General features: G+C 42.9%; 1 protein-coding gene and 1 non-coding gene across 3 annotated transcripts in view; one reads left to right on the top strand and one right to left on the bottom strand.

The window, feature by feature from the left end:
* Positions 1-21,525, top strand: part of AMPH (amphiphysin) — a 157,613-nt gene that overhangs the window by 34,480 nt on the left and 101,608 nt on the right. The gene's annotated exons all lie outside the window — the stretch shown is intronic.
* Positions 19,974-20,113, bottom strand: LOC119923828. Its single transcript, XR_005448982.1, has one exon. It is a non-coding gene; the product is annotated as a small nucleolar RNA SNORA7 (small nucleolar RNA).

Genomic DNA, 21,525 nt, shown 5'->3' with positions numbered 1-21,525 from the left:
CATCAGAGGAAAGATAATGTAGCAAATTGTCAAAAACCAAGCATCCAAAGGTCAAGTCTTGACAAATCAATTCCAGAGGATTATCAGTGATGGAAGTCCACTACTATCACTATGGGCTTCCATGTCAGCTTCAGTATCAGCAACTGAACCCTTCAAGGATGCAGACTGCTACTCTAGGCCTATGTTGAATGTACAGAAAAATTAAAACACCCAATCCCTGCCTTTGAAGCATTACCTCTAGACTATTAGCTCACTGTGGACAGAGAATGTGTCTGTTATGTTGTTGTGTTGCCCCCCAAGCGCTTATTACAGTGCTGTGCACACAGTAAGTACTCAGTAAATATGATTGATTGATTGATTTCACAATTGCTTCTCCCTAAACAGGCCATTTCATTTGCTACTCCCCCAAGTGCTTATTACAGTGTTGTGCACACAGTAAGTGCACAATAAATATGATTGATTGATTGATTTCACAATTGCTTCTCCCTAAACTGGCCATTTCATTTGCTAATAAAAAAACAGTCAAGGTTGTCAATATAGTGAAGAAAAAAAACCCACAGACAACTTCTGGACCTACCTGAGAATGCATCCTAAATGATTGAGCATCAAAACTTTTGTTCACTATCAAACATGAAAGACTTCTCTATTGGTCAATCAATCAATCAATCAATTTTAAGCTCTTTAAAGCACTCACCTTGCCCCCGTCTACCTCACAGCTCTGATTTCATACTACAACCCAGCCCACTCACTTCACTCTTGTAATGCCAACCTACTCACTATACCTCATCTCTTCTTCCTCGCCTCCAACTCCTTGTTCACATCCTCCCTCTGATGTGGAACTCTCTCTCCCTCCATGTCTGACAGACCACCACTCTCGCCACCTTCAAAGCCTTATTAAAATCACATTTCCAACAGGCCTTCCCTGACAAAGCCCTTATTTCCCCTATTCCTTCTCCCTTCTGCATCACCCTTGCACTTGGATTTATATCCTTTAAGCATTTTATGGCCACACACCTTCAATTCCACAGCACTGTGTACATATCCATAATTTATTTTAATGTCTGTCTCCCCCTCTAGACTATGATCTCCTTGTGAGCAAGGAACATGCCTACCAATTTTGTTGTATTATACCCTCCCAAGCACTTAGTACAGTGCTCTAAAACAGTAAGCACTCAAAAAAAACACTGATTGATTGATTGACTTCTTTATCCATTTAGGATGCAGGTTAGGTCAATATAGGACACTTCAGGAGTGAAGTGATTGTATTTGAGGCACCTGGCTGATGGATAAAGGCATGTAGGGAGGAAATGAACAATAACATCTCAATTTTTATATCTTCTTCCCCTGAAGAGTTCAAATGTTTCATCTTTAGGATTTCATTTATCTCACAACTTCTTAGGTCCTTCCCTTTGGAGCAGGGAAACAAACTTGCAGAGAGGCATATGGGTCATGCTTAATTTTGAGATTGTTTCAAACTTAGACTTATTATATTTGGTGGTCAGTATTTGCCTGAGGGCTTAATGTTTTTTTTCCCCGATCTGCCTCATCCTTCTACCTCTTGCTTCCTCTTCCTAATCTCCCATTACCAGGTCCACAGACTTTGCCCCCATCCAAAGTATCCACGTAGACTTATACCTTCAAAGTGGTACTGAAGGCTCATCTCCTCCAAGAGGCCTTCCCTGACTAAGCCCTCACTTCCTCTCTTCCCACTCCCTTCTACATCACCCTCACACTGGAATTTGCTTCCTTTATTCCCTCTTCCCTCAGCCACATGGCACTTAGGTACAGATCTGAAATTTATTTATATTAATGTCTGTCTCTCCCTCTAGACTCTAACCTCATTGTGGGCAGGGAACACGTCTACCAACTCTGTTATATTGTACTCTCCCAAGCATTTTCTACAGTGTGGTGCACACAGTAGTGCTTAATAAATATGATTGATTGATCGACCTCTCTTGAGCCAAGCAGAAAGATAGTACAAAAGCAAGGCCCAGTGGGAACCACCATCAGTCCCAAGGCAAGCCTGTGACAGAATGGTCTTGTCTTGTCTTATGCCGTCAAGTCCTTTGTGCCTGAGAGTTTATCTCCTCCAGGAGGCCTTCCCAGACTGAGCCCCCTCCTTCCTCTCCCCCTCCTTCCTCTCTCCATCCCCCCGTCTTACCTCCTTCCCCTCCCCACAGCACCTGTATATATGTATATATGTTTGTATGTATTTATTACTCTATTTATTTTATTTGTACATATTTATTCTATTTATTTTATTTTGTTAATATGTTTTGTTTTGTTCTCTGTCTCCCCCTTCTAGACTGTGAGCCCACTGTTGGTTAGGGACCGTCTCTATATATTGCCAACTTGTACTTCCCAAGTGCTTAGTAAAGTGCTCTGCACACAGTAAGCGCTCAATAAATACAATTGAATGAATGAATGAATGACCCATACCGACACCACGGACACATCTCTCCCAGAAAGCCCCTCTCTCCATCTGGAATTGTTCTGGTAGTGTATCCATACAGTTTTCTAGGTAAAAAAAAAAACCAAAAAAACTGGTTTACCACTGCTGCCTTCAGCGCAGTAAACTCGAATCTCCGCCCTCAACTTTCTCCCATGTCGCTGCTGCCCCAGCACAGGTGAGTTTTGACTTGTAGCAGGTGGCCTTCCACTTGCTAGCCTCTGGCCAAGCTAGGAATGGAATGAGTTGACCTCTGCTTGCCTCTCCCTCCCATAGTCGAGATTGGTAGAGTACTGGAAATTCTCCAGGTGTGACCCTGAGAGGGGCTGAGAGAATGGTAGTAGCCTTAAATTTTTCCAATTTTGTTTATGGTATTCGTTAAGTGCTTACTATGTGCCAGGCACTGTATTAAACACTGGGGTAAATGCAAGTTAATCAGATTGGACACAGTCCCTGTCCTACAAAGGAGGCACAGTCTTAATCCCCATTTTACAGATTAGGTAATTAAGGCACAGAGAAGTTCAGTGACTTGCCCAAAGTCACACAGCAGACAAGTGGAGGAGCCAGGATTAGAACCCACGTCCTTCTGACTTCTAAAGCCTCCTTGGGTAATAATAATAATAATAATAATAATAATGATAATAATAATTTTGGTATTTGTTAAACACTTACTATGTGCAAAGCACTGTTCTAAACACTGGGGAGGATACAAGGTGATAGCCCTGGACACTATGGGAGCAGGAAATAAAAATCCAAAATGACAGGTCTTTGCCTCCCAACTTCGCCTTCTGTTTGAAAAATATCCCAGTGTCTCTCCAATCTTTTCCCTCCTTCAGTGTTAATAAAAATAATAATAATAATAACTGGCATTTATTAAGTGCTTACCATGTGCCAAATACTGTACTAACTCATGGGGACCGTCTCTATATGTTGCCAACTTGTACTTCCCAAGTGCTTAGTACAGTATGCTCTGCACACAGTAAGTGCTCAATAAATACAGTTGAATGAATGGGGTAAGTAAAAGATAATCAGATCAGTGATCCGTCAGTAGCATTTCTTGAGCACTTACTCTGTGCAGAGAACAGAATAAAACCCTTACGAGAGTACAATAAAGTTATCCAACATGGGATTCTCAATCTAAGAGGTTATAGTAAACTCTTTTTTCCAGATGAGGAAACTGAAGCCCAGAGAGGTTAGGTGATCTCCTCAAGGTCATAGAGCAGGCCACTGCCAGAATAAGTTTAAATCCAGATCTTCTGACTCCCAATTCTATGCTCTTTCCACTCGACCACACTACCTCCAATTCACCGCTTAGTTCATTTGTGCCTTGTGACTCAATACAACAATGCAGTGGGTTGTCGGGGAGTGGAGGGCAAGTCAGTTCTGGAAAAAAGATAAAAAAAAAAGACAAAGGGAAGCGATCCAGTGATTCAGGCTTCAGTGCCGCAGAGTTGTGGAACACATTCTAGCCTAAGTCCCCATTCTGGTAACAATCTGGCAAGTTGCCTGCGTTTTGTAACCCTGCCCAGTTAGCTGGGTCCACCCCGCCTCAGCATTCTGTCCTACCTGCAGGGATTCCTAACAATTAATTCGATCACTGTACTTCTATCTTATCTATCTCACCACCAACCTCTTGCCCACATCCTGCCTCTGTCTTGGCACTCCCTCCCTCCCTCTTCATATCCAACAGGCATTTATTCCCCCCAACCTTCAAAACCTCCAAAGTGTTACTGAAGGCACGTCTCCTCCAAGAGGTCTTCCCTGATTAATCCCTCATTTCCTTTTCTCCCACTCTCTTCTGCATTGCCCTGATCGCTCCCTTTATTCCCCACCCCACCCTCGGCACAGCACTTTCATACTTATCTGTAGTTTATTTGCTTATATTAATGACTGTCTCCCCTTTTAGACCGTAAGCTCATGGGCAGGGAACTACTGTACCCTCCCAAGTGCTAAGCATTCAATGAATATGATCGATTGACTGATCGAACAAGTGAAATCTGGATTGTTTTTGAGCTCACATGACTTAAAATGGTAGGGCTGGCTGAGAGGGTCAGTGGTGCAGCCTGGACTGTAGATTAATCACGTGACCCTCAGTTCAGTCCGAATTTCACATTCAAAGATAACCAGGTAGGATAACCTTCCTGTAGTCAAGATTCCCTCTCTGCTGGGGAAAACTCCTCTGTGCTTTAAAGACCAAGCCCACAGTCTATCATGTTTTAGTTCCTACCTCCTTCCCTTCCCCACAGCACCATATATATATATATATATATATATATATATATATATATATATATATATATGTTTGTACATATTTATTACTCTATTTATTTATTTATTTATTTTACTTGTACATAGCTATTCTATTTTATTTTGTTAGTATGTTTGGTTTTGTTCTCTGTCTCCCCCTTTTAGACTGTGAGCCCACTGTTGGGTAGGGACTGCCTCTATATGTTGCCAACTTGTACTTCCCAAGCGCTTAGTACAGTGCTCTGCACACAGTAAGCGCTCAATAAATATGATTGATTGATTGATTGGAATGCCCTCCATTTGCCCATCCGCCAAACTAGCTCTCTTCCTCCCTTCAAAGCCCTACTGAGCGCTCACCTCCTCCAGGAGGCCTTCCCAGACTGAGCCCCTTCCTTCCTCTCCCCTTCGTCCCCCTCTCCATTCCCGCCGTCTTACCTCCTTCCCTTCCCCCCAGCACCTGTATATATGTATATATGTTTGTACATATTTATTACTCTACTTATTTATTTATTTTACTTGTACATATCTATTCTATTTATTTTATTTTGTTAGTATGTTTGGTTTTGTTCTCTGTCTCCCCCTTTTAGACTGTGAGCCCACTGTTGAGTAGGGACTGTATATGTTGCCAACTTGTACTTCCCAAGCGCTTAGTACAGTGCTCTGCACACAGTAAGTGCTCAATAAATATGATTGATTGATTGATTGATTGATTCCTAATGAAAATTCTGTTCCCCCTTGGTGTTGGAGACAAAGAGATTTCCTTACCTGTTTTCATCCTGAATGCATAACAGGCATATCACCCCAGCGTTCATTCATTCATTCATTCAGTCACATTTATTGAGCGCTCACTGTACTAAGCACTTGGGAGAGTACAACATAACAATAAACAGACACATTCTCAGCCCACAACGGGCTTATATTTATTTATTTTACTTGTACTATTACTCTATTTTACTTGTACATATTTATTCTATTTATTTTATTCTGTTAATATGTTTTGTTTTGTTCTCTGTCTCCCCCTTCTAGACTGTGAGCCCACTGTTGGGTAGGGACCGTCTCTAGATGTTGCCAACTTGTACTTCCCAAGCACTTAGTACAGTGCTCTGCACACAGTAAGCGCTCAATAAATACAATTGAATATGAATATGAACAGAGGGAGAGACAGACATGAAAATGCACATGTTGCTTGGTACTTTCTAAGTACTTACTATGTGCTAAATTCTGTTCTAAGCACTGGGGTACATGCAATTTAATCTGGTTGGACACAGTCTTTGTCCCACGTGGGGTTCACACTCTTATCCTCTTTTTACAGATAAAGTAACTTAGGCACAGAGAAGTGAAATAATAATAATGGTATTTGTTAAGCCCTTACTATGTGCCGGGCACTGTTCTAAGCGCTGGATGACTTGCCCAAGGTCACACAGCAGACATGTGGCAGAGCCAGGATTAGAACCCAGGTCCATCTGATTCCCAGGCCCGTGCTCTATCTACTGGGCCAAGCTCCTTCTTTATTGTGATCCTCAGTAGGAGGATGGCAGGTTGTTGAAATCTGGGAGGTTTAATCTGGGATAGATCTCCCTCAGCAGTGCTTTCACGCCGAAGAGAAGCCAGATCTTTCAGGTAATCGAAGTGCTACATCCAAAGTGATGGTAATGACTTGGATGATTTAAGATAAGCCTAACTTTTTCTAACTACCGATACACATAATGAGCTGTATTCTTCTTCCAAGTCTATGGGAGGGGCTGCCGTGTGGACACATCCTCTATGGGACATTGTAACCAATAGCTCAAGTAGATCCCAAAGAGAAGCAGTATATCCTAATGAGTAAAGCGCTGGCCTGGAAATCAGAAGGACCTGGGTTCTAATCCCGCCTTCGCCACTTGTCTGCTGTGTGACCTTGGGCCAGTCGCTTAACTTCTTTGGGCCTCAGTTACCTCATCTGTAACATGGGGATTAAGACTGTGAGTTCTGTGTAGGATAAGCACTGTGTCCAACTTGATCATTCATTCATTTGTAATTATTGAGCGCTTACTGTGTGCGAAGCACTATACTAAGTGTTTGAGAGAGTACAATGCAACAACAAATAGACCCATTCCTGCCCACAACAAGCTCACAGTCTAGAGGGACAGATGGACATTTAATACAAATATAAATAGGTAAATAAATAAATAGCGGGTATATTTGCACAGAGTAAGCACTTAATAAATGCCATTATTATTATTATTATTATTATTATTATTATTATACAGAAATATACATAGCTTGATTACCACATATCTACCCCAGTGCTTAGTACAGTGCCTGGCACATAGTAAGTGCTTTACAAATACCATTAAAAAGAGGCCAGCCAGAGTGAAGGAACATTGCAATTACCCCTGGTTGATCCCAGACTTACCTGTGAGGTATTTCTGTCTGTTATGGCCACCTCTCTCCCATCATGTTACTCTCAAGTCTGTGTCTTTGCTGGATCCATGAAGGTGTTGGCTCACAGTGGCCTCCTAGCAGGAAGAGGAAAGCCCAAATGGGTTCATAATAATAGTGAAATTCATCAGGGGAAACTTCCCCAAAGCATTTTTAAAACTAACCATAGCACCAGAGTTAATGGAGGAAAGAAGAGATGAGAGAGAACAGGTCTGAAATAAAGTGGAGTACTTAATCAGAAAAGAGAATATAATTGGTTGAGACAACAGCCTGTTATGGGCAAGTAACAGGTCTGCCTATACTCTCCCAAGCACTTAGTTCAGTGCTCTGCACATAGTAAGCCCTCAGTAAATACCGTAGATTAATTGATTGACGTAATGATTTTCCTTTTTAACCACAGACAGCTGTTGGCATGAGAAGTAGCATGGACTGAAAACAACTGATATCACTCTGACTGAGATTCATGGGGAAAAGCCCCACTGTGTCTCATTTGATGGCAATAATGATGGCAATAATAAAACTGCCGCGTGCAGGGAGATTGCTTTTCTTTATCCCAGGAATTGCTCAGAAGTCTGTTTTAGGAAGTGGAGGATAAAAATTTTCCCAAAAAGATGACCTGAGAAATGTTTCCCATAGAAAAGTTGTGGATTGTTCTCTGTCTCTCTCACTCTTTTTCTAACTCTCTCTCTCTCATTCTCTCTCTTTCTCTGTGTGTCTTTCTCTCAATCACTCTCTCTCACTCTGGCTTTGAAGGAGGACACTGTTGCTGCTTGGGTAGACACAAAGAGAATTGATTGCCTCATCAGTGGTGATTGACTGGGAGGTCTGTGGCCCTAGGAGGTCACAAAGTCTGTTTCCCCTCCTGCTCCAAGGTCACCCCCACCTCCCACCCAGCCCCCAATGCGTCATCTGCCTCAAAGGGTGGCCATTTGATTGGTTTTATACCTAACAGTCTGGTTTTCAGACAGTCAGTCCCCTGTCCAATATGTCAGCAAGATGCCATTTTAGGTGTTCAGCTTCCCTCTGCCTTGGGTCCTGCCCAGGCCTTTGATGCAGAAGTGGTCAGGAACTCAGGAAGGAATGCCATAGCTTTGGGACAAGGAGAAACCAGGGGTTCCACTGGGGAACATGCCCTGGGTTCTGCAGATTTCTGGAAAAGGTTTGGTAGGACTTCATTAGGTTTCATTGGGTAGACTGTGTAATGTAAGCACTGCTATACACATGCTACAATACATGGTACTGTCAGGTTAGCCATTTCTTTTTTCACAGTATTTGTTAAGCACTTATTATGTACCAGGCACTGTACTAAGTGTTGGGGTTGATCCTTCCCTGTCCCACATGGGGCTCACAGTCTTAACCCCTATTTTACAGATGAGGTAAGTGAGGCACAGAGAAGTGAACTGACTTGCCCAATGTCACACAGCAGGCGTGTAGCAGAGCTGGTTTTAGAACCCAGGTCCTCAGACTCACAGGCCTGTGCTTACTTTCCAGTAGACCACGCTGATTTCAAGAGCTGTTTGCATGACTAAGGCGCGCGGCAGAACTAGGATTAGAACCCGTGTCCTTTTGACTCCGAGGCCCGTGCTCTAGGTACTAGGCCGCAGTGCTTCCATTGCAGACCATTCCCCAGGGTTTTCACCCCCACCAGGAATAGAGAGAATGGAGGCCAACTCTCTCCACGGGGCAGCAGATTACAATTTCTGTCTGGCAGAGAGAACCCCGCCAGGAGCTCAAGTTCTCTCTAGCTCTACCTAGGCCCCGATTTAAATTTCCAGGGAAGCCTGCAGATAAGTAATTCATTACCTGACAAGAAATTCAAGTGGAAAAAGCCTTGAATCTGCTGCTGGGGAGCCTATAAATTTAAATGAGTCGCTTCATTTCCCATGAATTCTTATATATTTAAGAATATGTTTATATCATTCCTGGCTCTGTCGGTTTCTAAATAGACATGACTGCTTCTGGTGTTCCTTTGGGTACCGATGCAATTGCAAAGCCCAGCGTGTGACCCACAGTCCCTTGAATATCTTGTGAAATGTGGCAAGAAAAAAACTTAACCTGTGGGGTTTTATTTTCTCTCTTAAATGTCTCTTTGAAGCAGACTTAGAAAAAATACTTCTCAGGTTTCTCAGGTGAAGCAGCCTTTGCCTAGGCCAGAGAGCCAGAAGGACCTGTTTTCTAATCCCAGATCGGCCACGTGTCTGCTGTTTCATCTTGGGCAAGTCACTTCACTTTTCTGCTCCTCAATAACCTCATCTGTAAAATGGGGATTTAGAATGTGAGCACCATATGAGGCATAGAGTAAGTCCAACCTGATTATCTTGTATCCACCCCAGCGCGAAGTACAGTGCCTGCCACATAGTAAGCTCTTAACAAATGCCATGGAAAAAAAGTGAAGAAGAATGAAAACAGGAACAAATGACTGAAAAGGAGGTGAGTTAAATTACAAGGCAGTGTGACCTAGTGAAAAGAGCCCAGGCCCAGAACTGAAGAGATCTCATTTTAAATCCTTTCCAAGTGCTTAGTACAGTGCTGAATTGTACTTTCCAAGTGCTTAGTACAGTGCTCTGCACACATTAAGCACTCAATAAATATGATTCAATGAATGAATGCTCTGCACACAGTAAGCGCTCAATATATATGATCGAATGCATGAAATCCCAGCTCTGCAACTGCCCTACAGTGTGAGCTTGGGGAAGTTACTTGCCCTCTCTGGGTCTTAGTTCACTCATCTGTAAAATGGGGATAAGTAGGACTGTGAACCTTTGGTGGCCCGGAGACTTTGCCTCATCTCATAACCCTGTTTTGATCCTACACGGACCACGTGTTAGTGTTTGATAGACTCCATAATCATGAGTATTCGTATTATGAAGAAAGTGCTATCCACAATTTGGATGGATCAAAAACTATTAAATAATAGTAAAAATAATGGTACTTTGTTAAGCACTTACTATGTACCAAGAACTGTTCTAAACCCTAGGGTAGATAAAAGTTAATCAGATTGGACACAGTCCCTGTCCCACATGGGGCTCACAGTCTTAATCCCTTTTTTTCCAGATGAGGTAACTGAGGCATAGAAAGGTGAAGTGACTTCTCAAGGTCACACGGCAGACAAGTGACAGAGCCATTTCCTCTCGCTGCTTCCAGGAAGAGATGGAATGAATGATTAAGAGAGGATGAAGGGAAGGGATGAGGAGTTCTTTAATTTTCCCTGCAACCATTACAAGCATTGTGGTCTAGTGGAAAGAACAAAGGCCTGGGAATCAGGATATTTATCTCCTCTGGAAAATGGGAATGAAATACCTGTTTTCCCTCCTGTTTAGATTGGAAGCCCAGTGTGAGACGGGGACTGTATCCAACCTTATTATCCCAGGGCTTAGTACAGTGTTGGGCACGTAGTAAGTGTGTAATGGGTACCAGAATTATTAGTATTATTATTACAAAGGGCAGGTATGTGAAATATCCTGTTTCCGATTTGTAAAAGGAATAGGACAACCTAAAGGCCTGCTGCTAGACAAATGTAAGCTAATCCATGGTATGTTTACCAGTGCTTTTGACCATCAGTTTTTTGTCTTTCCAATGGAGTCCAAATTTCTGCTGTCATGATGAGTTACCACCGCATCAAAGTCATTTATTCAGTAATTCATTTCCAGGAAGCTTGAGACCTTACAAATGTAAGATGATGGGAACTTATTTTTATTTTCAATTTTAGAGGAAATTGCTTCTAGCTTTGAATTCCATACAATGCATGGAGTAAGACTGCCTCAGAATGGACTCTCTGAGGCTCTCTGCCCATTTTTTATGGTATCTGTTAAGCGTTCATTATGTGCCAGGCACTGTAATAAGAGCTGGGGTCGATACAAGCTAGTCAGGTTGAACACAGACCTCATCCCACATGGGACTCACAGTCTTAATTCCTATTTTAAAGATGAGGTAACTGAAGCACAGAGAAGGGAAGTGACTTCCGCAAAGTCACAGATGAGACAAATGGCGGAACCGGGATTAGATCCCAGATCCTTCTGATTCCCAGGTCTGGGCATTTTCCATTAGCCCATGCTGCTTCTCAAACCAGATCAGGATTAGGATCAGACCGGTGGTGGGTTTTGACCCTAACCAAGCATGAGCAGATAGGTACCTAAGCATACCCACTGTCCCACTCTAACTGGCATGGTCAATCAATCAATCAATCAATCAATCGTATTTATTGAGCACTTACTGTGTGCAGAGTACTGTACTAAGCACTTGGGAAGTACAAATTGGCAACATATAGAGACAGTCCCTACCCAACAGTGGGCTCACAGTCTAAAAGACTGTGAGGTCTCCATCCTGTCCCACCCCATCAAAATCCACTGACAGGGTCTTGTCTTATGCCATCAAGTCGTTTCTGACCCATAATGACACCACAGACACATCTCTCCCAGAACTCCCCCGTCTCCACCTGCAGTCATTCTGGTAGTGTAGCCATAGAGTTTTCTTGGTAAAAATACAGAAGTGGTTTACCATTGCCGCCTACCATGCAGCAAACTCAAACCACCACCCTCGACTCTCTCCCATGCTGCTGCTGCCCAGCATGGGTGAGTTTGAACTTGTAACGGATTTTCTTCCATTCTCTAGCCACTGCCCAAGCTAGGCCTCTGCTTGACTCTCCCTCCCGTAGCCGAGACTGGTAGAGTATGTCTTCGTAAAAGAGAAAATCTCTTGAGCATCTCATCCGCATAGGTAACAGGAGGACACTGACAGGATACACTAGATTGTAAGATTCATGAAGGCAAGGCTCATGTCAACCGTCTTGATTGCCCTGTACTCTCCTATAAGTGGCCAGTTCTGTTTCACCACTGGCCAAGAGACAGACCAGCTGAAAACCAGAGAGTCCGGTAACAAACAACTGTCCACCCTCTCTCTTACGCTTCCATATAATCACAGGCCTAGTCCAGTGTTCTGTATACAGTAGATTTGTAGCCTGTAATGTAGTGATGGTGAAATCGGGGGCCACTCAAGAAATGTTAAGCCAGCGCAACCCCTTTCCAGCCAGATAAAATTTCAAACACAGAAGCAGAGCTGTGGTATCTTCAGCTCTCAATTATTTAGAGTTGGGTTTTTCGTCTCCTTCTTCCTTTGTCTTTGCTCCCCTTTTAGCCGTGTCTCTTCTCATCAGTGCCTAGTGCCCGCCTCAGGACAGAAGATGAAGGCAAGGTAGAAAAGAAACTGAAAAATCCACAGTTGATATGATTATTCATGACTCACAAGTTGTCACAGGTTACTCTGAATCACTGAGAGATAGAGTGGCCTAGAGGAAAGAGCACGCACCCGGGAGTCAGATGACCTGGGTTCTACTCTCGGTTCCACCACATATCTGCTGTGTGACCTTGGGCAAGTCACTTAGCTTCTCTGTGCCTCATTTCCCTCGTCTGCAAAATGGGGATTCAATCCCTGTTCTCCCACCTCCTTAGACTGTGAGCCCCATGAGGGACCTGATTATCTTGTATTGATCCAGCGCTTAGTACAGAAGCAGCGTGGCTCAGCGGAAAGAGCACGGGCTTTGGAGTCAGAGGTCAGGGGTTCGAATCCCGGCTCCACCACGTCTGTTGTGTGACCTTGGGTAAGTCACTTCACTTCTCTGAGCCTCAGTTACCTCATCTGTAAAATGGGGATTGACTGTGAGCCCCACGTGGGACAACTTTATCACCCTGTATCCTCCCTGGCGCTTAGAACAGTGTTTTGCACATAGTAAGCACTTAACAAATGCCATTATTATTATTATTATTATTATTATTATTATTATTATTATTATTATTATTATTACAGTGCTTGGCATTTAGTAAGCACTTAACAAGTACCACAATACTAGCACGCGGAGATGTGGAGGGGCAAGTCACGGGGAAGAAGCAGGTGGGGAAGAGAAGCAGTGTGGTCTAGTGGATAGAGCACAGGTATGGGAGTCAAAGGACCTGGGTTCTAATCCCAGCATACCAATTGCTTGCTGTATGACCTTGGACAAGTCACTTAACTTTTTGTGGCCTCGGTTCTTCTGTTCTCCCTCCTATTTCGAATGGGAGCCCCATGTGGGACAGGGACTGTGTCCAACCTAATTAATTCGATTCTACCCCAGAGCTTAGAACAATGTTTGACACATAGTAAGTGCTTAACAAATACCATTAAAAGTATTAATATTAGCAGCATTAATAGTAGTAGTAATAATAATGGCATTTATAAAGCACTTACTATGTGCAAAGCTCTGTTCTAAGCACTGGGGAGGTTACAAGGTGATCAGGTTGTCCCACGGGGGACTCACAGTCTTAATCCCCATTTTACAGATGAGTTAACTGAGGCACAGAGAAGTTAAGTGACTTGCCCAAAGTCACACAGCTGACAATTGGCGGAGTAGCAGTAGTAATATCTGTATGGCTCAGATTGGAAAGAGGAGACTCGTCTGTCTCCTACTCTTCTAATGAACTGGATGCTACTTAAAATGTTTTCTTCTGAGATGTTCAGACTGTGGAATAATTTGGATACTGGGTCAACTTTGTGGTTAAGTGGGCTGGGGCTGGGGCAGGGCCAAAATGACTGGGGAATAGAGAAGATAGGAAGGACAAAGGATCTAGGCCGTGGTGGGAACATGAAACCTGGAAAGTGGGAAAGGGATCAGGGTTAGAGGTAAGAAGAAGAGAAGTAGCGTGGCCTAAACGATGGACCACGAGCATGGGAGTCAAAAGGATCTGCATTCTAATCCTGGGTCCTCCACTTTTCTGCTATGTGACCTTGGGCAAGTCTCAGTTACCTCATCTGTAAAATGAGGATTAAAACTCTGGGACATGGACTGTGCCAAATCAAACTAGCTTATAGCTAACCCAGTGCTTAATTCAGTGACTTGCATGTGATAAGTGCTAAACAGATACCATAAAAAAAGACAGTGGAAGACTGGAAAGTGGAAGACTGGAATAATAATAATAATAATAATAATAATAATAATAATAATGGTGGCATTTATTAAGCGCTTACTATGTGCAAAGCACTGTTCTAAGCACTGGGGAGGTTACAAGGTAATCAGGTAGTCCCACGGGGGGGTCACAGTCAATCCCCATTTTACAGATGAGGTAACTGAGGCCCAGAGAAGTTAAGTGACTTGCCCAAAGTCACACAGCTGACAACCGGTGGAGCCGGGATTTGAACCCATGACCACTGACTCCAAAGCCTGGGCTCTTTCCACTGAGCCACGCTGCTTCTCCAACTGGAACATATTCAATCAGTCAAGCCATCAATCATTTATTATGGGTGGAGTAATAGAAGCAGAATAAAGAGTTGGGGAAGGAAAAAAAAGAGGTCAGTACAGGTATTGATGAGATTATTTACTGAAGACTGTCTCCACATGCGTCTGCATGTAAGATCTTTGTGGTCAGGGATCTAGAGTCTTTTGTAATACACTTTCCCGAGCACTTAGTACAGTGGTCTGTACACAATAAGCATTCAATAATTAATTGGATCTCATGGTAAATGTTAATGGCTTTTATATGTTAAAATGACATTATTGGCAGTAGCAGTAATAATAAAAATAGCATTTATTTAGTAGCCACTTGGTGCAGTACACCATAGTAGCAGTAGCAGGAATAGTATTTATTAATTGCTTAATAAATACTGAGACAAAATATTCTTGCGGGAATTAGACATAGTCCCCGTCCCTCGACAGGCTTGCTAGTTGTTTGGAAAATGCAGAATACAGAAGTGACACGTTCCGTACCCACAAGGATTTTATGCTCTAGAAAGGGAGATTAACAACTCTTGAACTACTGAGATGCACTGAAGAGCTAAACCACTGATCAGTGCTCAGTAGTGTTTCAGACAGTTCAAACCTGTCCAAGTAGATTACAGAACTTGTTCGTATTTAGATTTTTTGGAAGGGGCAGTGCCAACTGTTTAACCAAACTGAACCGCGTAGAGAGGTATCTCGTACTTGAAACCTAGACTGCGCTGTTAAAAGGATGTTTAAAATGCTCTGACATATCCCTTTAAAAAACAGAAAAAAAAGTGACAGTGTAAAAATTACAGAATATTCCTTTTCTAGGAAATTTTAAATGGATCCTCCCACTCAAGATGGTTTTCTATCAGGATCTTGGTTGAGGAGTAGGGGAGGAAAGCTAAGGGGAACAAGCTCCGCAAATTGCTATAGTAGCCCTGATTGTTCACCCAAAAAGGTGAAGTGTTATAAGATAGCAACATCGGTTCCACCTTCACTTGGCATACTTTTAAAAATCCTTGTTCCTCCCTTGATTGCAAAATTGGCTAGAATTACTTGCAGAGATTAGAAAGATTGCATATTCAATCTCCAAATTGGTGAGCGTTGAGGATACAATTATGCTAATCCTTTCATCGTAGGATATAGGACACTTGTATGTTTTCTACAAATTGTGACAAATGGTTTCTAAATGCTGCAGTGCAAATCATATTCCACGAAGACATCAAAATTGGTGTCAGACCTCCAAATACGATTTAGCAGACTGGGAGTTTGTCTGTATTCTCATTTACAAAACCTAAACGTGTATACACTTAAGGAGTCTTCTTATATTCTTGTGTCAAATGTCCATCAATCCTACTCTCTGATTCTGATTCTACATATCTGGCATTTCCTAATGCTGAGAACAATTGCTATGACACCAACATTTCTTTCCACACTAGACTTTCCTTTCTTATCCTGACTGTTGGGTTGTTGTTGTTTTTTGATGATGAAAGCTGTGAATATGTTGACATATTTGAACATATGAGATGAATGTATCTGTGTCTTCTTTGATGAGGGAAAAAGCAGAAAGGTAGGAGAGGGAGAAACTTCAGAATTAGTTTACCTTCTTTTTGAGGAATTGATTTTTGTGTCAGCGTTAAAGTCCCAGATCATTGCTCTACCATTTTCATTTGGTTGTGTACTCTGAAGACTTCGGTTTCACTGAAGGTGATGACATTAGCGATGTTCCTTTGAGCTTTGTTGTAATTAAATGTTTTAGAGTTATCAACATACATCCTCCTCACCCAAATGAACTAATGAACTTATTAAAGTGTCCATCCATGCTGGATAATCATTAGTGATTGTAACCGCTAGCCATTTACAGTGTGACAGATTACGCTGATGGAAATCGAGGAAGGCAGCCATCAAAATATTCTTCCAAGGATCCTGGTGCCACTGTCTAACTATAAACACTGTGCTGGATGGGCCATTGTGTAATGGTATTTCTGATGGTTTTTTGAACACTCCCTAATATTCATTCATTCAATCATATTTATTGAGTGCTTACTGTGTGCAGAGCACTGTACTAAGCGCTTAGGAAGTACAAGTTGGCAACATATAGAGACAGTCCCTACCCAACAACGGGCTCACAGGCTAGGAGGGGGAGACAGACAACAAAACAAAATATATTAACAAAATAAAATAAATAGAATAGTGAAGAAAAGAGGAAAAGATGCATGTGTTAGAAGCGGTGTCTGAAGGTCCTGGAGATCATGAAAGCCTTCCATTCTTTAATAGTGGAAATGCTCAGTAGAGACACTGTGAACAATTTTGCAGAGCCAGTCCAGTGCTATAAACTGATAACTCCGAAGAAAACTGAAGCTTATGTATCAGCCTGCACCAGGGAAATGTAGAAGCGCCCAAAGTCTTCATTAGCCACATGCCATTCCAAAATACGGTACTTGGGCAACATGCTGTTTAAGGATTAGGCAAGGAATGAGAAAATGCAATCAAGAATGCTAATGGACTTTCCAAAAGTGTCTGGCCGTCATTCCCTCATTCAGTCATATTTATTGAGTGCTTACTGTGTGCAAAGCACTGTACTAAGTGCTTGGGAGAGTACAATATAACAGTACACAGACACTTTCCCTGCCGGTGTCTGGCTTCAGACCAAACTAAAGATCTACAGATCAGTAATGCTCTCCAACTTTCTCTGTGGGTGTGAGATCTGGTAAGTCCGGGACCACAACACTACATCTGATTTTATTATTATTATCATTATTATTATGGTATTTGTTAAGGGCTTACTATGTGCCAGGCATTGCTCTAAGCACTGGGGTGGATACAAGCAAATCCGGTTGGACCCGATCCCTGTCCCATATGGGGCTCACATTCTTAATCCCCATTTTCCAGATGAGGTATCAGTATCAGTCTACTGTGTAGAAACTCTGCTCACCTCATCACAGCTTTGCTTGATGGGACCTGTGAAAAAAGCGGATGGCAGTAGGGTATCGAAGAAGTGGCTACAAGGTGAGTTGGAATGTAGAAATTAGAAGAAATGTTGTAAGGACTCAATAAATTACAGCCTCATATCTTGCTGTCTGTGGCCAGGGAGCATACCTACCAACTCTGTTTTATTGTACTCTCCCAAATGCTTAGTACAGTGCTCTGAACACAGTAAGCGCTCCAGAAATACCAATGATTGATTGATATCTTGTGACCTCACAGATGGAATTTGGAAGACAATCTTGTATCAATTCCAGCATTTTGTACAGGGCTTGGCACATCAGAAGCATCAGAGAAGCAGCATGGCTCAGTGGAAAGAGCCTGGGCTTTGGAGTCAGAGGTCATGGGTTCAAATCCTGGCTCTGCCACTTATCAGCTGTGTGACTTTGGGCAAGTCACTTAACTTCTCTGGGCCTCAGTTTCCTCATCTGTAAAATGAGGATGAAGACTGTGAGCCCCACGTGGGACAACCTAATCACCTGGTAAACTCCCCAGCGCAACAGTGCTTTGCACATGGTAGGCACTTAATAAATGCCATTATTGTTATTATTATTATTATTATTATTATTATTATTATTTAATTCGTTTCACAATAAACAGACACACTTGGAAAACCTCAATCAAAAAACAGTGGCTCTCCTGGAGCAGAAGATTCAAAGAGATCACGGGAAGAAAAGGCAAAATCAAAAACTGCACCAAGTCCTGGAAACAGTTTGTCTAATTGTTGAATTGGTATTCACTCATAACCCTAAATCCAACATAGAAAACCTCAACTGTGAAGCTGAACCAAAAGCCATTTATATTTATAATAATGATAATGATAATGGTTTTATTAAGGGCTTACTATGTGCCAAGCACTGCACTAAGCGTTAGGGTAGATACTAGCAAATCAGGGAGGATGCAGTTTTTGTCTCACAATGGGGCTCTCAGTCTTAATCCCCATTTTACAGATGAGATAACTGAGGCACAGAGAAGTTAAGTGACTTACCCAAGGACACGCAGCAGACATGTGGTGGAGCCGGGATTAGAACCCAGCTCCTTCTGACTCTCAGTCCAGTGCTCTATCCACTAGGCCATGCTGCTTTGTGCATTGATATCAATCAATCATATTTATTGAGCGCTTACTATGTGCAGAGCACTGTACTAAGCGCTTGGGAAGTACAAATTTTCAACATATAGAGACAGTCCCTACCCAACATTGGGCTCATATGCTGCTTCGCTGTATTTATAAAAACAGAGCACTTGAATTTATGCTCTGGATTTAGTCCTTGAATCTGCACCTCTGATGGCAGTAGAGACCGCTCAAGAGTTTTTGAATGTTGTGTTTCTTCTTCTGAAATGCTTAATGAATAGGTGACAATTCATAGTCATGAGAGAAATCGCATGTGGATATTGACTCTCAGTGGTTTTAAAGGACATTACCCTAATTTCAGGCATGCTTAAAAACGAATCGAGTTAATTAATGGAGGAAATTACCGAATAAGATTGTGGCCTCAACCTGTCAGACGGTGACCGCATGCTGTCTGGCTATGGTGCCTTTTTCTTCTGTAGCTGTAGGGCTTCTTTGGATAGCTTTATGTAGCTACGGAAGAGATCTGCAAACAGAGTTTAGGGGTCTGTTCATCTACACTTCATTAGGGAACTTCTCAGGGTCTCAGTAATAATAATAATAATAATGGCATTTATTAAGTGCTTATTGTGTGCAGAGCACTGTTCTAAGAGCTGGGGAATTTACAAGGTGATCAGGTTGTCCCACTTGGGGCTCACAGTCTTCATCCCCATTTTACAGATGAGGGAACTGAGGCCCAGAGAAGTTAAGTGACTTGCCCAAAGTCACACAGTTGACAAGTGGTGGAGCCAGGATTTGAACCCATGACCTCTGACTCCAAAGCCCGGGCTTTTTCTACTGAGCCACGCTGCTTCTCTGCTGCTTCAGTACCACCCACTTTTTATCATTTCTAGCTTAAAGTATGGAAGAAGAGAGTGGGAAATCTGACTTTGGCTGCACAAGAAGAGGTGAACCTGTCCACTTTTGGAAAACCATTAACCAGGGTAGTCACCCAGGAGTTCTAGACTGATTCTCTTGTTGTTCTACCTCTTACTAATAATAATAATAATGGCATTTATTAAGCACTTACAATGTGCAAAGCACTGTTCTATGCGCTGGGGGAGATACAAGGTGATCAGATTGTCCCACGGGGGTGCCCAGTCTTCATCCCCATTTTACAGATGAGGGAACTGAGGCCCAGAGAAGTTAAGTGACTTGCCCAAAGTCACACAGCTGACAAGTGGCGGAGCTGGGATTTGGACCCATGACCTCCGACTCCAAAGCCCGGACTCTTTCCATAGAGCCACGCTGCTTCTTCTTAACCCCATCTTGTATTCCTTACATCTCTCAAGGGAAAAGTTCAAGCACCTTACTGTCTTATGCTGTTGAGTCGTTTCCGACCCTTAGCAACTCCGTGGACACATCTCTCCCAGAACGCCCCACCTCTATCTGCAGTCGTTCTGGTAGTGCAACCAGAGAGTTTTCTTGGTAAAAATGCGGAAGTAATTTACCATTGCCTTCTTCCGCGCAGTAAACTTGAGTCTCCACCCTCGACTCTCTCCCATGCTGCTCCTGCCCAGCACAGGTGAGTTTTGACTTGTAGCAGATTGCCTTCCACTCGCTAGCCACTGCCCAAGCTAGGAATGGAATGGGTAGGCCTCTGCTTGACTCTCCCTCCCATAACCAAGACCGATAGAGTACTGGAAAAACTCTCCAGGTTCCATCCTGAGAGAGGCATCTTGCCGTACCTCACCCCCAAGTCTCCCACCTCCAACCCTCTGTTCAAGCACTTCCCCAGCCTGGCTCTCCCTCCCACTTTGAATCCACCACATCCCAGCCATCCCCTTCTTCAAAATCCTGAAAATGGACCTCCTCCTGAAAGAATTATCGAACCGAACCCCATCTCCCCCGTTGCATTCTCCGACCAGTCAGCTTTACCATTTACGGACATATAGCTGCTTTAGAACTTGCGTGTGTACATATATCGCTTTATATGCTTAATTTGTTTATTATCTTATTCATTCAGTTTCCATGTTCTTGCTATTACCATCCAGGAGAAACAGTGTGGCTCAGTGGAAAGAGCATGGGCTTTCGAGTCAGAGGTCATGATGATGGCATTTTTTTATTAAGCGCTTACTATGTGCAAAGCACTGTTCTAAGCGCTGGGGAGGTTACAAGGTGATCAGGTTGTCCCATGGGGGCTCACAGTTTTAATCCCCATTTTACAGATGAGGGAACTGAGGCCCAGAGATGTGAAGTGACCTGCCCAAAGTCACACAGCTGACAAGAGGGGGAGCCGGGATTTGAACCCACGACCTCTGACTCCAAAGCCCGGGCTCTTTCCACTGAGCCACGCTGGTCATGGGTTCAAATCCCAGCTCTGCCAATTGTCAGCTGTGTGACTTTGGGCAAGTCACTTCACTTCTCTGTGCCTCAGTTACCTCATCTGTAAAATGGAGATGAAGACTGTGAGCCCCCAGTGGGACAACCTGATCACCTTGTAACCTCCCCAGTGCTTAGAACAGTGCTTCGCACATAGTAAGGTCTTAATAAATGCCATCTATTATTATTATTATCTAGCATCTCGGGTTTTTCCTGTTCCCACTGTATATATTCAACTTATGTCTATCTGTCAACCTCCTCAACAGTAGAGACCATGGGTTTTACTCACCCAATTACCTATAACAGTGCTCTACAAACAATAGGGCCCAATAAGTACAATTGAATGATTGAATAAATGAAAGAATTAGTTAATGAATGATGTAGGTAGCAGCCCAAGTCTGATGGGAGTGGGAGGGCTTGGACCATTTTTCTTAAAAACACCTTTAGTGAAAACATTTTTCACAAGGCTGATTTTTCTCAGCATGAACTGTAGACTAACACAAGAATCAGTGGGGAAGGATGTTTTTTATGGTATTTTGCTAAGTGATTACTTACAATGTGTTGGGCATTTTACTAAGCACTGGGATAGATACAAGTGAATCAGGTTGGACACAGCCCCTGTCCCACATCATTCATTCCTTCAATCGTATTTATTGAGCGCTTACTGTGTGCTGCAGATCATTGTACTAAGCGCTTGGGGGAATACAGTATAGCAATATAATAGACACATTCCCTGCCCACACTGAGCTTACTGTCTAAATGGGG

Source organism: Tachyglossus aculeatus, chromosome 2 (genome assembly GCF_015852505.1).
Source record: "Tachyglossus aculeatus isolate mTacAcu1 chromosome 2, mTacAcu1.pri, whole genome shotgun sequence".
Classification (NCBI taxonomy): Eukaryota; Metazoa; Chordata; class Mammalia; order Monotremata; family Tachyglossidae; genus Tachyglossus; species Tachyglossus aculeatus.
This window is presented reverse-complemented; position numbering and strand designations above follow the sequence as displayed.